The sequence below is a fragment of the Puma concolor genome, chromosome C2 (genome assembly GCF_028749965.1).
Source record: "Puma concolor isolate L17-30 chromosome C2, mPumCon1.1.hap2, whole genome shotgun sequence".
In the NCBI taxonomy this organism is placed as follows: Eukaryota; Metazoa; Chordata; class Mammalia; order Carnivora; family Felidae; genus Puma; species Puma concolor.
This window is the reverse complement of record NC_141675.1, coordinates 46,100,172-46,116,134: the sequence shown is the minus strand read 5'-3', so window position 1 is coordinate 46,116,134 and position 15,963 is coordinate 46,100,172. Positions and strand designations below refer to the sequence as shown.

The window sequence follows — 15,963 nt, the reverse complement described above, 5'->3', positions numbered from 1 at the left end:
ATGGAATTTAACACTTAAAGTAAGGAGGTAAACTAGTTAAAAAAAAAAAAAAAATCCTGTGACAAAAATGTGAATTTTTGCCACTTCTGTAATAAAACCCAAATTCAAAAATGTAACATCTTGGGGTATAGTAATTAAAATGTGTATCTTTATTTTAAAAATCAGTGTAAACACTACATGCTTATATCTGATTATACTTAGTGGCATTCATCATGAACAATTTTAGCTAATGCATATCTGAATATTTCTACAGCTTTTTAAAAATACTGGCTTTGTGCATTAAAATTTACATCATATAGACATATAACTCTCAACACTTTTTATCCTTCTTACTCGATTTAACTCTGTAACTAAAATTTCCTGCAACCAAGAATGCCTAAGCTGCAAGTAAATGAAGCATTAACCCAAACATGTTAAGCCTCCTGAGACCAGCTCTCTTCCCCTCCAACAAATACTGGTCTCAGCTTTTACACTTTCCCACAGTGTCAGACAGGCTACAATAAGCTATTCTAATTTCCTCCTTTTCAGAAGACAAAATGGTCAAGAAAGAATATAATGAGTGTTTCAAGTAATGATCAGCTCATCATTAAAGGAAAACCAGGAGCTTTCTAGGGGCAACTAAAACATTATGGACCTACTCTGACTTCTTAGCTGAGGAATGTTTTCAATTTTTGATCATTCCAAATTTACATTCAGACACTCCCATTCATTCACTTACTCACTTGGCCTCCTGGAGGGAGAAACAGAGGACGGAGACAGGAAAAAAGAAGCTACTGTTTACTAATACCAACCAAGGTATAAATAATGTAGGAATTATCCTGTATATGATCTCATTTAATCTTTACTATATTACACGGTAGCCATCCCGAACCTTATTTTCCAGAAGAAGAAACAGATTCAGCTATGTTAATTGCTGAATTAACAGTCTGTATGACCCTATAGTTACTAGCCTCTGGTTATGACCCAACACTGCCTCAAGCAAAATTTCCAAAACTAAGTAGCACAGCACACAGGAGAGTATCAATAAGAGGTCAGGAGTCATATGCAGGCATATCTCCACACTCAATCTCCAAACCATCTCTTCCCTCTAATCAACCATTACACATGAAGTTCTCATACCAGAAAAAGGCTAAGTGCTTTATTTAAAGCAGACTTGATAGATACAAATCATTTCAAATGACAGATTAAACACAGTAATTCAAGCATAGGGACCTAAAGATGACAATCTCGGCAAGGGAACATTAAAGGGTTTGTAATAATTATACTCCGCAAAAAATCTCAACTACTGGATGTGAGCCACAATTAGAGTGACTTTTGTGTACAGAGAGATCGAACAGTAAGATCTGCTGAAGATTTTACTACAATCCTTGTTGTATGTTCTGGCTCCATGGAAAAGATATGGGCAAGACAGAGCAATTTGAGCCATGTTTCCATTAAATCTCTGCCTCTTTTTGTTCTGTAATGAGTTAGTGTATTATAAAAGACTAGCAGGCCCTTTACATGGAAAGAAAAAAATCATATGGAAGGGAGAAATGACTAGAAGGCCAAGATAAGCCTTGGTAATACATTTCCCAATGTCTCCCACTAAAAAGGTGGTAAGTAGGAATAGGGTAAAGGATTCTTTCTAGGATTTAGAAAAACTTATCAATAATGTTACCTAATTTTCATTCCTTCTAAGATTCTAGAAACACATTCTTTCCTTGCATGCTTCTGTCTCTTTAGACTGTATTTTGAAAAATCAGTAAGGTTATGGGAATTCTCATCTAAAATTCTGTTAACTAAACCAGAATCCTCCTTTTATAGAACAATGAAACCAAAAAAGTTGAATAAGTCATCCTGTGTCCCTTCCAAAAAACAGAGTATGGATCGACCAATTTTGGTTCATGATCCATGAACCAGATCTATGTCCAAAACAAGATTCTAGATATTCCTATATAAATTCAAAATTCCAAACTCCAACATAGACTTTAGGCTAATACTTCCAAACTACCTCAAAAACGTGAAAGCAGCCCCTACTACATATCTCACAGAATGGAGTCTAGCAAATACAGAACAAACCAATTTTCAAAGTCCAAGGGGACTTTATTAAAAAGCAAAAGAGCAGAGAGACTGTTCTAAAGATTAAAAATCTAAAAGACAGTAAAACCCAGGCACCTGGGTGGCTCAGTAGCTTGAGCATCTGTATCTGGATTTCAGGTCAGGTCATGATACCAGGGTCATGGGACAGAGCACTCCTCCGCCCCCTACTCCCCTCTCTGTCAGGCTCCACACTGAGGTTAGAGCCTACTTAAGCCTCTCTCTCTATCCCCCTCTCCACCTTTCCCAGGCTCATGTGTGCTCTCTCTAAAGTAATTTTTTTTAGTTTTCCAAAAATAAAATAAAGTAGGGGTGCCTGGGTGTCTCAGTCAGTTAAGCATCTCACCCTTGGTTTCGGTCAGATTTCATCAGGTCATGATTTCATGGTTCATGAGTCCGAGCCCCACATGGATCCACACTGGGCTCTTTGCTGACAGTTCAGAGCCTTCTTGGGATTCTTGGTCTCTCCTCCTCTCTCTCTCTGTCCCTCCCCAGCTCACTCGCTCTCATTCGCGCTCTCTCTCACTCTCTCTCAAAATAGATAAACTTAAAAAACAAGGTCATAAGTAAATAAACAAAGATCCTAAAACCAAATGCAAGGTGTGACCAGCGATTGCAAGCCACATCAAAAAAATTAAAAGGGTATTAAAATTAAAAGGGAAATTGAAAAATTTTAATGCAGACAGTATATTTTAAAATATTTTGCTTCAACATTAATCTCGACTGATAATAGCACTGTGATTGGGCAGGAGAATAACTTTGTTTTTAGGAAATACATGCTGAAGCAGTTAAGGGCAAAGCATTCATCACGCTGACTATAATTTCAAACAGGTACACCGAACATATTGGGGGTGGGGGGGGAATGTGAAACAGGTTAACAATATGTGAATTGAGATGAAATCTATTTGAACCATTATTTCAAATTGTCTGTAGGTTTAGCATCTTTAAAAATCATATTAGAAAATGGGATGCCTGGATGGCTTAGTGGGTTAAGCAACTGACTCCTTATTTCATCTCAGGTCGCGATCTCACAGTTCCTGAGATGGAGTCCCATGCTGGGCTCTGCACTGACAGTGCAAACCTGCTTGGGACTCTCTCTCACCCTCTCTCTGCCCCTCCCCTGCTTGCTTTCCCTCTCTAAATAAATAAATAAATAAATAAATAAATAAATAAATAAATAATAAATAAATATTTAAAAAAATACGAGAAGAAAAAACAATCATCTTTAGTAAAAAAAAAAAAAAAAAAATGAAAAAAAACCCACATTTTTTTAAACATTGTGGTGGTCAAGAAACACAAACACATCCCAGGATGTCGTCCCGTATTCAAAATAAATTTGGGGTTTGTAAAGGCTAAAACAATGTTATTAAAAGAGCTTCCCTACATTTAATAGGATCTTCCAATGAAGCAGCAAGATAATTATGGTTATAAAGTCTCCTGTGGCTTTTATGAAATAAGAGACTTGCTATAAAAATCAGCAGAAAAAAAATTATGCAGGTTAACCTCTCAGTGATTTGAACAGTAATAAAGTTATGGGCTGTTTTTTAGCTGCTCTTTTCATCAAAGCTATTACACTTTTTTCGTGACTAAACGTGTACTATTTCCCTCTCTGAATGTTAAGTAAGACCAGCGTGAACGAGTCCCAACTTGAGATTGGCATGATACGCTTCAGGACACATACGTAAAGGCTGCCTCATGCTAACTTCTTCATTACTAGACTTAGTCTGTATCACTGGCCAGAGCTTCTAAATAGTACCATCTGACTGTTATGTTACTAAGGGAGGGGAAAGCCTATGCCATTCGGCCCCAGCCCAGCTCCAGAAGAGAAAGGGTCGCCTACTGCAAGTGGACAACGGGGACCCCAGCTCCCTTCCTCCTCTGTGAGCTTTTTATAAAAATCCCATGTGCAAAGTCAAGGTGTCTCATTGTTACAGGGAAAACCTGAGGTCCTTACAGGAAAAAGATTTTTCTTTAACATAAAAAGTTAATGTTGTTAGTTGGCCCTAATAGGACAAAGTCAACCCGGGTAAAAATGTATTAAAACTTAAGGTAGATAACAGAACTGCCTTTAGGCCTTTAACAGACACTTAGGAAGTATTTGTCCAGATAAAGTCCCTAATATGATTGCACACACATGACTGGAAAGTTGGGACGATAATCCCCAGAATGTGCAAAGAAGGCCTTTGCTCAACACATTTTTAAGGAGGCTGCAAGGGATACACTCTCTTTGAATTGATGCTGTTAAGACTTGGCAGCTGGTTATTTTTATAGTTGGATTGATTTCATATCATTGATTACTTAAGTCTCACAGCAACAAATGGCAATGAACTCAACCCAAGAAGGGCAAATCTCTCCAACTAAAAGATCTCCAAGTGTAACCTTTCTCCTCAGGATGCAGTAAACTTGCTTTAAATGTAAAAAAGCAAAAATCCACGGAGAAGTATAAACTGGCATAAAGCAGAGTCAAACCTAATGCAGGACTATTTCTAAATCTGGCAAATTCTTTTAAGATTGAGCCACTATTAGGTTGCCTAATTTTTGTTCACAGACTTTCCCTAGGGCGGTCTACTCATCTATAACTTAATCCACCCTAAAGAGGATGGAATAGAAAACCATTTAAATTGTAGTTGTCTGTTTTTGTTTGTTTAGGAACAGGCAATAGAAGAAACAGAATTCTGAATTTTTGACAATTCAACTACTAGTATTATTTATTTATTTGAGAGACAGAGACAGAGCGTGAGCAGGGGAGGGGCAGACAGAGGGAGACACAGAATCTTTAGCAGACTCCAGGCTCTGAGCTGTCAACACAGAGCCCGATTTTGCAGGGCTTGAACTCACAAACTGTGGGGCTCCAACTCAAAAACCTTGAGATCATGACCTGAGCCAAAGTCTGCCGCTTAACTGACTGAGCCACCCAGGCGCCCTCAACTATTAGTATTTAAATTAAACACATTTTTGTTTTTCTGTACTAACACAGAAAGAAAACCAATTAGAACATGCACATATACATACATACATACATATATATATATATATATATATATATATACACAGACATATAGATATAGATGTAGATATATAGTTTAAAATAATAAAACTTAAAAATAAATTAGCACATAAAGTTAGTACAGAAATTAGTACATAAATATATATATTTTAAAATAAAATTTAAAATAATATATATATATAAATAATTTCCTTAAGGTGTAAGTAAACACTAAATAATATCTATTATTGACGTATGACTTCAAAAAGATTGCACATTTAATATTTTCATTTATCTTCACCCATGATAGTAACAGGTTTTAATTCCATCTGGTGAAATTTCATTTATTTACTTATTTGTTTGCTGCAAAACCTTGCAATCTTTTGTAGATTTTTATCTGAAAGTTCTAAAATTAATTACAAATAAGAAAAGGTGATTTGAATATATAAATTTATCACTGTGGGAAAACTTTTACAAAGAACAAAGTTGTTTTCTCTTTAAAAATGGAATTCAAAGGATTAGGTGAGAACTCACCCCCAAAATAACTTTAAAATATTTTGAATACTGACATTTGTGTATATATAAAAATAGGTCCACAGAGATCATCAAATTATTGACTAAAACAACAGGTTTCCAATGTTACCAATCACTAGTAGAAACACAGTTCAAGTTTAGTTTTTAAATAATAAGCTAAATAATATCTTAAAGGATTTGTCCTTCATAAAATACATTCTGATTCCTTTTAATCTAAGCTTTAATTGGCAGGAAGGTTATAAATGCATATTTTCTAATTAGCAATAGAAAGCCCCTCCATCCCTGCAAAATAAAATTAAACAAAGAAAAAGAAAAAAGAAAGAACCTAAACACTGGGACTAATTTAGTAGAGGCCAGCCCCAACCTTAGACTCCATCCCCCTCTCCTTCAACAGTCCTCTGGCATGCTGAGCTCCAGCCCTCTGTGTTCCCTTCAGGTGAATCACCTTCTGATTCCTGCAGGTTCAGGAAATGCTCTTCCGCAGTCAACAGATCTCACCTACTCTCAGATGTGAGTCACTTACTTTAGCGAGAGAGCAAGTTGCTCCAGTTGTTCCAAGCAGGACAATCTGAAAGGGTGCCTCAGAGGACACTCTCAAGGAGGGTAGGGGAGAACCCACCTTCTCTGACAGGGAGAAAAATGCTTATTTTTCATGCTGTACCAGAAAACCCACCTCTCTGTTAACCATAGTTTCAAGGCTTATTCTTAATTAGAGTTGAGAAGCTTGTTCCAACTCGAAGACACCGTATCAGGTGAATGGACACCCAGACACCGCAATGAAAGGTAAATCAAAAAAACTTTTTTTTGATTTTCTTAAAAGCTGTGGTTGATAGGACACAGCACTGATTAAGACTGTAATTATCCTTCTGCTTAAATCTGAGGTCTGAAGAAAAAGTAGAAATTAGAATATGAACTGAATGTAACGACTCTGTGGGAGGCACCACAATCCAAAACAGGGGCCATACATGTTTCATGGGGCTTCGCGGTTTCCAACTCAGGCGGGCGGAAAATGTAAACTGTGTATTGTGACTTCAAAAGGGGAAATGATGATTTGGAAATCACTTCTGTTTCAGTGAAATCTTTTATCACATTTACTTTATTAGGTTGAGTAAAATCCACAGTCTCTTCTCATTGTTTCCTACGTCCTAAAATGTACATTTGTTTCATAATCCTTCATTTACATTTTTTTAAACAGAGAGACCAAAATGAGAAAGATGATTTTTCTGCCCAGATTGCCTCATTCTGATAAAAGAATCTCAATCTTCTCATTGTCCCACAAAGAACAGGGCGATCCTCATTCCTATTCCATTAAGAGATCATGTTAAAACATGTCACGAAGGCACTGAGGAAACTGCCCGGCTACTGACAAAGGGCTCGAGACAGCTTAGTTCGGCTTCACGTTCAGACTGTTGGGGAAGTTTTTGCTTCACTGAGGAAAACAAAAAGCAAGCATGGGGATTTGAACGTGTCAGTGTTATAATAAAGACTTTAAAAGATAAGTGAGCCTAAAGTAGAGGGACTTTTCGTGGTTAACAACATTTAGCTGCTAGAGAATTTTATATTGTATTCCAAATTGAATCTGCTTTCGTGTTAGGCGTATTAACATTTTCAACAACAGCTTTCTTTCAAAATCCTAACTAGAGATGCCAACTTCCTAGCAAAATACACGGCAAAAACTTTGCTTCTCTATTACCAAAACTATATGGGACAGGGAGAGCCAGACATTGCTCATATTTTATATCATTATTATCTCTGCCAGCTTGGGGTTAACAAAAGTCTTTCCTTCTTGAAATTAGCAATCGAGGAGATTCTCTTAGTCCTTCAGCAAAATCCTTTGCTAAGACTATCATTTGCCACACCTACTTGAAAAGTCTTTTGATATATGTGGGTGAAGGCAGAGGGGCTGGAAGAATAGATTCCTGAATACTGTATTTAAGGATGTAGGCACAAAATCATAACTTTCATGAAGAGGCTTAGGGGAAATTTCCTAGCCAGAGACAGCGCGCTGAGAGGGATTCCTGCATTCAAGGAAGGGGGTAGGTGAATAAACACTAACTGAAAATTAATGTTTTTATTCAAGCTACTGGTGTTCACGCCCTCTTTGGAGTCTGCATGCTTTTCTCCCTTCCTTGCTATCTTAGGGGTTCACTTCCTTCAAGAACAAAAAGTATTTCATGCTTAGCCTGTACTCAGAAAATTCCACAGAAATTTCACATAGAGGACACAAGAACAGTTATTGGTTCTTTGTATGCCCCTAAACAGGAAAACTCATACAACTCCCTCAAAGCCTGTCCTGGTGAGAACAGAAGTGAGGTGAAATCTAAGGAAAATCACCTGGGAGCAACCCACAGTCTTGAGGACAGAGGTTCTCCACGGGCATGGGGACAGAAGTTTGGTTCAGGGCAGAAAGTCAAGGACTCACAGCAAAATAACCAGGGCTAGGATGCAGACTGTGCCAAAAGTTATCAGTAAGTTGGGCAAGCCTCTTACTTCCCTGGAAGCTCACTCCCATCCCTCACAATAAAATGAGGGAATCAGATTAGATGGTCATTAGAGGCCCCCAGCATCTCTACATTCCCACAATCCAGGTGATATGCCGAAGTACTAGGATTCATTATCAAGAACCAAGGCTTGGATCTAATAAAGGAATGTTGGAGGGGGCACTGGGTGGAGTCCAACAAGATAAGGAGGACTGATCCTCTCTCCATTTCTGTCCCAGCCAACTACATGATGTTAATCAAATCCCAACGTCTTTAGGCTCCAGATTCTCCCTCTGCAAGATGGAGATGAGAACAGTTAGCTCCTTGCTTCCTCAGGTAGAAAGCTTTGCAGTAATACAAACACAAGGGCCACTTGCAGTTCTTATAGCTGTGACCATCAAAAGCAGAGAGGGAGAGCCAAGGCAACCATGACCTTGTGGCTAAAAAGTAGATGAGATGAACCACTTGGAGAGTATCAAAGTGAATAAGAAACAAGACTCACATGTTCTCCATCAGGCCAATGGTTAAGTCTAAGCTCCTTTCTGGCCTGGCGACACTTTTAAATATTCTTCCTCCCTATGTGGCAAAAATGGGCAGAATAGAATGTTTGTTCTCTACCTTGCACCTAATTAGCATATTTTTATCTTTTATTAACATTCATATTAGCCAAAGATGAAAACATTTACACTAAAAGGCGCTTGAAGAAGAGTACTGATTAAGTTTCACATAGTATGAGACTTCACATTAAGCCATTCTTATCAGTGACTCCTTAATTTGTCTTATAAGGCAATTTCTAATAATAATTTCTATCATTTTAGAAACAGAAGCTAACTCCTAAGTGACTTTTTATAATGTATTAGATAAAAGGACACAAACTGCCCTTCTAGCCTTAATACTAAAACAACCATCATAAATACATTGATAGCTTAATATATGCCCAAGAGCACTGCATATTTCACCCATATTCAAAAAACAATGGAGACAGCTGTAAATACTGTTATTACCACCATTTTACAGCTGAGGAAACTGAAGTTTAAAAGATACACAAGTAGCAGAGCTCTCATCCTGAATCATGTTTTTCTGCCGTCAACCATGCTCTTAGTCACTACTTTGCAATCTCTGGGTAAATGCACTATTTGCCATAGTGACCTCCCCCCCTTTTTTTGCATAGTTTATAAGCAAAATTATATAGATTTGTGATTTATTTACTGTGCTACCGGACTGCAGGAGATAAATGGCTATCTTGGGTACGTGATAGATTACAGTCAAGATGGAGCTACTTTACTTTCTACTCTTTCCAAAGGAGACATCATATAATAATCAGCACATGAACCCCCAATTCGTGGGGAGGCAGCAACAACAGAATAGTTATGAGCACAACACTCAGAGTGACTTGTGTTCAAATCCAGGCTCCATCACTTACCACGTGTGTTAACCTGGGCTCTTGTACTCACAGGTCTACTGAGGGAACCTCGCTAAGCCTCAATTTATTTGAAAAATGGTGTGGGGGTGGGGGAAGACTATTCTTACTAACACTCAGGTAGCATCAAAATAGTGAGTTCTTACTATATGCCAAGCTCCAATAAAAAGATCTCTAAGGATCCGATGAGGTAATACTGTGGTAATACCTCATTCAATCCTCAAGTCAATCCAATGATGAATATTTTCCAGGAGAGAAAAGGGAAGCATCGAGGTTAGGTAACCTGCGCAAGTAAATGGCAGATCTGCAACTTGAATCCAATGTCTTTTTAATAAATTAAAGTGTATCTAAATAATTCACAACTGTCCTACATGCACAATAGGATTAGCCAGTATTTGCCAAACCCTTATGCTTCTTAATGCTGTTGCTGTGCCTAACAAGATAGAAACATAGACTTTTCCACTACCAGAGGAGGGGTTAGCCAATAGACTGAACATGCTCTCAGGTCAGAGATACTACTGGCCTTCAGCCACCAGAGTAACTCTCCAGAGGACAGACAGTAGAGCAAAACTCTGATTTTCAAGGCCATGGAGAGTACTAAATAAACCAAGATTCTGGTTGCTTCCAAAGCAGAAGTCAGTATAATAGAGGACAGCTGAAATAAAATAATCTAAGGTTCCAGCACTACAGATGCTTATGATCTAGTTGAAGAAAGGAAAATGCTAAGAGAAAATACTGGGCTGTTAGCACTCAGCTACATGGCTTCAGGCAGAGAGCTGACAGAGGAGAGGTAAGAAAATGACACATGGACATGAGCTGCCCCTAGGCTACAGGCACCACAGGGTCTGCCACACTGCTTTTGGGATGGATGGCCTCCCTGGCCACACCTCCTCCTCTTCCAACCTACCAGACTCAAAGCTTATAAACAAAACTGAAAACAAATCATCATTGCGCTTTTCAAAACAATGTAGATGAACTGGTTTTAAGAGAAAATTGAAAAAACTACAAAACTAATTGTTTACTAGATGCATTTACAAAGAAGACAATCCTTCATAACATGGGTACAATGTGGTTACCCACAGTAAGATATAATACTTAAATAATTACAATTATTTTGTGGTTGTTTCCACCAAGCGTTGTAATGATCTGGATAATGAAAACTTTAAACAAGATGAAGTATTGCACGTGTCAAAGTGTCTAATGTAGTACCTATATCATATGTAGCAAAATGAAGGAATAAAAAACAGTGGATGCCATCAAAAAGGTAACTACTGTATTAATGCATCTGCATATTACGGTCATTGTTTAATGGATATTTCCATTGTGTTTATTCAACACCAATATTCCCTTCCCCCTAAAACATTCTTTCCAATTTCATGCTGCAATAATACATCCTATCAAAAATTTCTCAACTGGTAGGTAGGCATATGAAAATGCCATTTTCACATGTACAAAATATTATTTCCATGCGGTTCAATCTAATACACCATCATTAGCAGTAAGAAGAAACTTCAGAGCTTCTGAAGTAGTCATCCCAAATTAAATACAATGCCATTAATGTCTGAAATCCTACACATTGTCTCAAAGCTTGTCTTACAAACTCATCAATTTCCAAAAGGAAATTATGAAGGGGAAATTGGTAAAACTCAGGTAGAGCTTTGGAGCAAGCATCAGGTAACAAGGCTCTAGTCCCACAGGGAATGAACAGAAACGCTAAGGAAAGGGTTGGTGCAGCCAGTGTCACAAATTGTAACCCACAGACAAGCTTTATTGGGCCTACCCAATGTGTTAACAAAATTAATCTGTAACTAAAAATTCATGCAATTTTATAGAAAATCCATTTTTCTTATAAATCAGATAATCTGATAGCAGCTGACCCATACACCTGTGTGGCAACAATCCAGAGCCTGAGACTAGGGCAACATCCCCCCAGGACATACAGTCCTCAGCCCTGCTGTTTATCTACCCTGACGCTTTGGCTGTTAGCTGGATCTTACTAGCATACTAGTACTGTTGATGATTTCTTCTGATACCTGGCTCACTTTCCTTTGGGGGGATATTACCTATGGGGCTTTATTTGAATTGGCAACCCTCCACTTTAGTCCCGCTACTTCAGAGGGAGGTGTTCGGAAACATCAGAGGACCAGTGTATGATGACCCTTCTCCTGGCCTTTGTCCATGTCTTACATGAGATCAACTGCCAGTTCCTATTCTCTCAGCCCTTCCTGTGTTGTACTCTTCTACTTCAGATGGCAAAATAGGATACTCATTAAGGAAACAATGGTAGATCTCTGCTAAGATCAGTTTAGGTCACAGGGGGCAGCCACATTCCAAAAGAGCCTAACATGAAGGCAAATGTTTTTTGAGCCTGACCCTGTATCTTCAGGTACTCTGATGGATTCTGGAGATAGAAGGATTCAGAGACTCTCAAGCAGTCAGGCAAACGAGGAAAATGCAATAGTTGGAATTCTGGACAACGAGGCAGACAATAGGGACTGAGGAGCACTGACACAGTATAGGGGGAAGCATGGAAGGCTTTTAGAAGAGGTCTCAGAGGAGTGAGACTTGAAAGCTGTGTAAGGAGCTTGCCCTTACGTAGCTGGGCAAGGAAGAAGCGGGATTTCCAGAACAAAAGGGCCAGGTAGACAGGCAGTCTGGTGCAGCTGCGAAGTGGGTAGGTAGACAAGATCAGGTCACGAGGGTACCTACAGAGGGGCTTCAGCTGTATTCTGTACAAGACAGGAAGCTAGAAGAGAGGGCTGTAATGGTAGAGGACATTAATCAAGGAAATATGATGGGGGAAAAAGAGAAAACACATATGAGAAATATTATGATAATGCAAACAGTTACTTATTTCTCCTAGTTGAGCAACTTACCATCTGTATACATCTATCCAAAATTATTTTGATTCAAATATTCCCACTAGTTTGAGAAGCATTGTTTTAAAAATCAGGTAATGGGGCGCCTGGGTGGCGCAGTCGGTTAAGCGCCCGACTTCAGCCAGGTCACGATCTCGCGGTCCGTGAGTTCGAGCCCCGCGTCAGGCTCTGGGCTGATGGCTGGGAGCCTGGAGCCTGTTTCCGATTCTGTGTCTCCCTCTCTCTCTGCCCCTCCCCCGTTCATGCTCTGTCTCTCTCTGTCCCAAAAATAAATTAAAAACGTTGAAAAAAAAATTAAAAAAAAAATAAATAAATAAAAATCAGGTAATTAATGCCAGTGACGTTGATTTTAAGAATCACTTTAAAGAAAATACTATACGTGTGTGTGTGTGCGCACACGCACGCATATATATGGGTATGTGTTCACACACACATACATGAAATCAATTATATAAGACGCCAGATCCTTTTATTACATATATATGGGTGGGGAAATTTATCTCTTGTTTTTATAAGAGGACAAAGTAAGTAACAGGGAGGGTCTGATGCTGATAAAAATGTGAAATATCCACTAGTATTAAAGACCTCATTAGAATGTTTTCATTATAAATGAAGGTAAGGGATAAAAGTGAAGGAGGACTTGCCTCTTAGGAATCAGTCTTATTCTATTAAACAACGTAACGGTTTGACTAAACTGTGATCTGAAGATTTAAGGTAGCTGAGCTGACACCCATTCTACAGGTAGGTGTTCTGTTGAGAACACCTCCCCTTTACCCACAGCTAGAAAACTGTGATGACGACCTTCCTGGAATGGTGAGAAGACCCCCACCATCACAGCATGAAGAATCACGTTACCTCTGAAGTATAGTGCCTCCACCATGGAATGACCCTTGTGAAGTCAGGAACAGCCACTCCCTGAGCCTGTGCAAAGCACTCCTCCCTTCTTCAGGATGTGAATCCAGCAACTGAACACTCTACCTGGGACCTTAAATTCTGAGATATTTGTTTTAAGGAACCAGAAGTTACCTGAAATGTATTTGGTTCCACATAGTCATTTAAAACCATTACTCTGGTTATTGAAACTAGAACCCCTAACCTCTCTGACTAGCCTCCTCTGTTTCAATCATCCAGAATTGAGCTATATATCAATCAGACTTTGCCTAAAGAGAAAATAAAACTATACATGTCAATTCAGTCAACTCTAAAATCTAACTATATGATTAATGACAAATTTTATTACTGAACAGAAAAAAAACGTACTATTTGCCATGAGTTACACCTTTATAATACTGTAGTACTTACAACATAAAATTGACTTTGTATATATTATCTCACAACTTCTCACAGCACCTTTGGGAACTAGTCCAGGCATGTATTATTTTTCCCATTTCAGAAATGTACAAGTTCGAGAGCTAAAATGTTTTGTCTAGGGTCACAGACTTAAACAGAGTCAAAAACTTAATACCTGCCTATGAATTGAGGTATAAGACACTAGCCAGGTTACTTCTGAGGTTCCATTCATCAAGTCAAGTAGCATAGTAGAGAGGCTCTGGGGTCACAAAAACTAAAGCTCCTTTCCTGGCTTCGCCTCTCAGTGTGTGTGATGTTGGGCAACTTGTTGAATCTCCCTGGTAAGGTTCCTCTCCTGTACAAAGGGAATAAACAGGTTTAGGGAAGGTTCTAAAGAAGCATTTGACCCAAGCGTTGCCTTCATGGAGTTCACAATCCACTTTACACCACTCTCAAAGAAATAGTTACCAACAAGTGGTCAGAAGTCACCTGATAACTAATCTGCTAAATCTCAATGTGAACCAAAAGACACATAATTGTAGGCTATAGATGTCAAGTGCAAGTCTGGAAAGAGAACTTCAGAGTAGCACCCGAACAACCTGATGGACTGTGCTTGGCACTCCAACACCTTTCGGATGTGACTCGAAGCATGCATTAACGAAGTGACCTATGACTACAGTGACCTAATTTCAATACAAAAAAAAAAAAAAAAAGTAAACTGTATCCAGTGAGGCAACCTGTTTCTTTCCCAAGGCCTCCAGCAAAGCTGTTGTTACCAGCATTGGAAAACCCTCCCTCGCACCCTCCTTCCAGCTTAAATTTAAGGTATTCTTGGGTTACAGACGGTTCCAAAATAAGAGACTATTATCTTTCACCAGAAACTTCGCATTAGATGTTTTTTGTGAATGTTACATCTTTACCATTGAAATGTAAGGATACCACAACAGTATTCCCATATGAGTTACTAATTTATTATGGCTTTTCTGTAAGAGAATGACCAACCCGCTGCTAAAAAGACAAAACAGAACAAAACAAAACCCTCAGATCTGAAATTCTAACAGTTTTGGATGTGAGCCTCTAAAATTCAAACAAGAAAGTGGAAGACAAATAAGAACCACTGCCACCAAATAATCACTCCAACAAGTGATGAATAACCGCATTCAGGGAGCAAGCACTTCACTGGCATTCATTTTTCCTATCTTGATCAGAAGGACAGTAACAAGACCCTGTGCAGCCAGAGAGGACATTGCTGGGTCCCAGCAGGCACACCTGCTGGCTCTTTCTGCTGAGGCAGGGGTTCCCCCAAGCTGGGCACAAGGGGCTCACCAACCAGGCGGAGGTCTAACACAGTGAATTCTAACTACAAGGCTATGTGCCTAAGGTAGCAGTTCACCAGTCCTGGATGCTAATCCTTCCCCTGGTCCCCCCATTACCCTTTCAGGGAAACAGGAGAGAGTTAGACATCTAACACGCCTGGGTTCAAGCCTCTACACCACCATTTATAACCTTTCCTTCCTTGGGACCCAGAATCTCAGTTCTCCCTCCAAGAAAAACAGTTTAATAATAACCAGCAGGGTTTTTGCTTAAAGACCCCAGCACAGGGCTGAACACAGAGAAAAGCTCAATTGTGACCATTAATAATTCTCAAGTGTGAACTAAGTAAGATCTCCTGACACTATTTTTCTGAATTGCTAAGAGGTACCAGGAAAATCATTTGGAAAGAATACTCTGCAATGGTCCTCAAAGCAAGAAAAATTAGGAGTCCATAGGCAAGGAGCAGAGGAAGAAGAAAAATACATTTATAAACCTAAATAGAACACTTCTTGATCCATATCAATCAAATGTAGTCACGTAAGATTAAATGACAAACCAAAGGTTATAAAACCAAGTATCTATAGGATCAGACAGTTAACACTCCCAAGTGAGGACACCCAGGATGCCAACAGAAAATGCTGGGAGCTGGCAAACTGGCGTGCACACTGCCCATCGGGAAGAGGCAGCTGATGCTGCTGGATTACTTGTGCTCAGTGTTTGCATATCTCATTCTTGAAAGTAGGATCCAAACCTGAGTTCTTATATGCAATTTCCTGGTGTTTTCAACATTGTTCAGGCCAAACAAAACTAGATCTCCAGAAGATTAGCAGTTCCTTCACCAGCTGGACGGGAGAAAACAAACACCCCCTCTGCCCTGTGCCCCCCCCCCTCTATTTCCTGTCCTCCAAAATGAGGTTCCAAAATCGTTCTTCATTTTTATTCTGGGCCAGTATAATAGAACTCCAGCTTCAGCTTCTATCAGAT

General features: G+C 39.1%; 2 protein-coding genes across 2 annotated transcripts in view; one reads left to right on the top strand and one right to left on the bottom strand.

The window, feature by feature from the left end:
- Window positions 1-15,963, bottom strand: part of MED12L (mediator complex subunit 12L) — a 340,943-nt gene that overhangs the window by 110,700 nt on the left and 214,280 nt on the right. The window lies entirely within an intron of this gene.
- GPR87 (G protein-coupled receptor 87) overlaps window positions 6,078-15,963 on the top strand; it is a 22,761-nt gene continuing 12,875 nt past the window's right edge. Inside the window, exon 1 of the mRNA XM_025913182.2 lies at window positions 6,078-6,379. The gene's annotated coding sequence lies outside the window, so the exon portion shown is untranslated. The remainder of the gene's footprint in view (window positions 6,380-15,963) is intronic.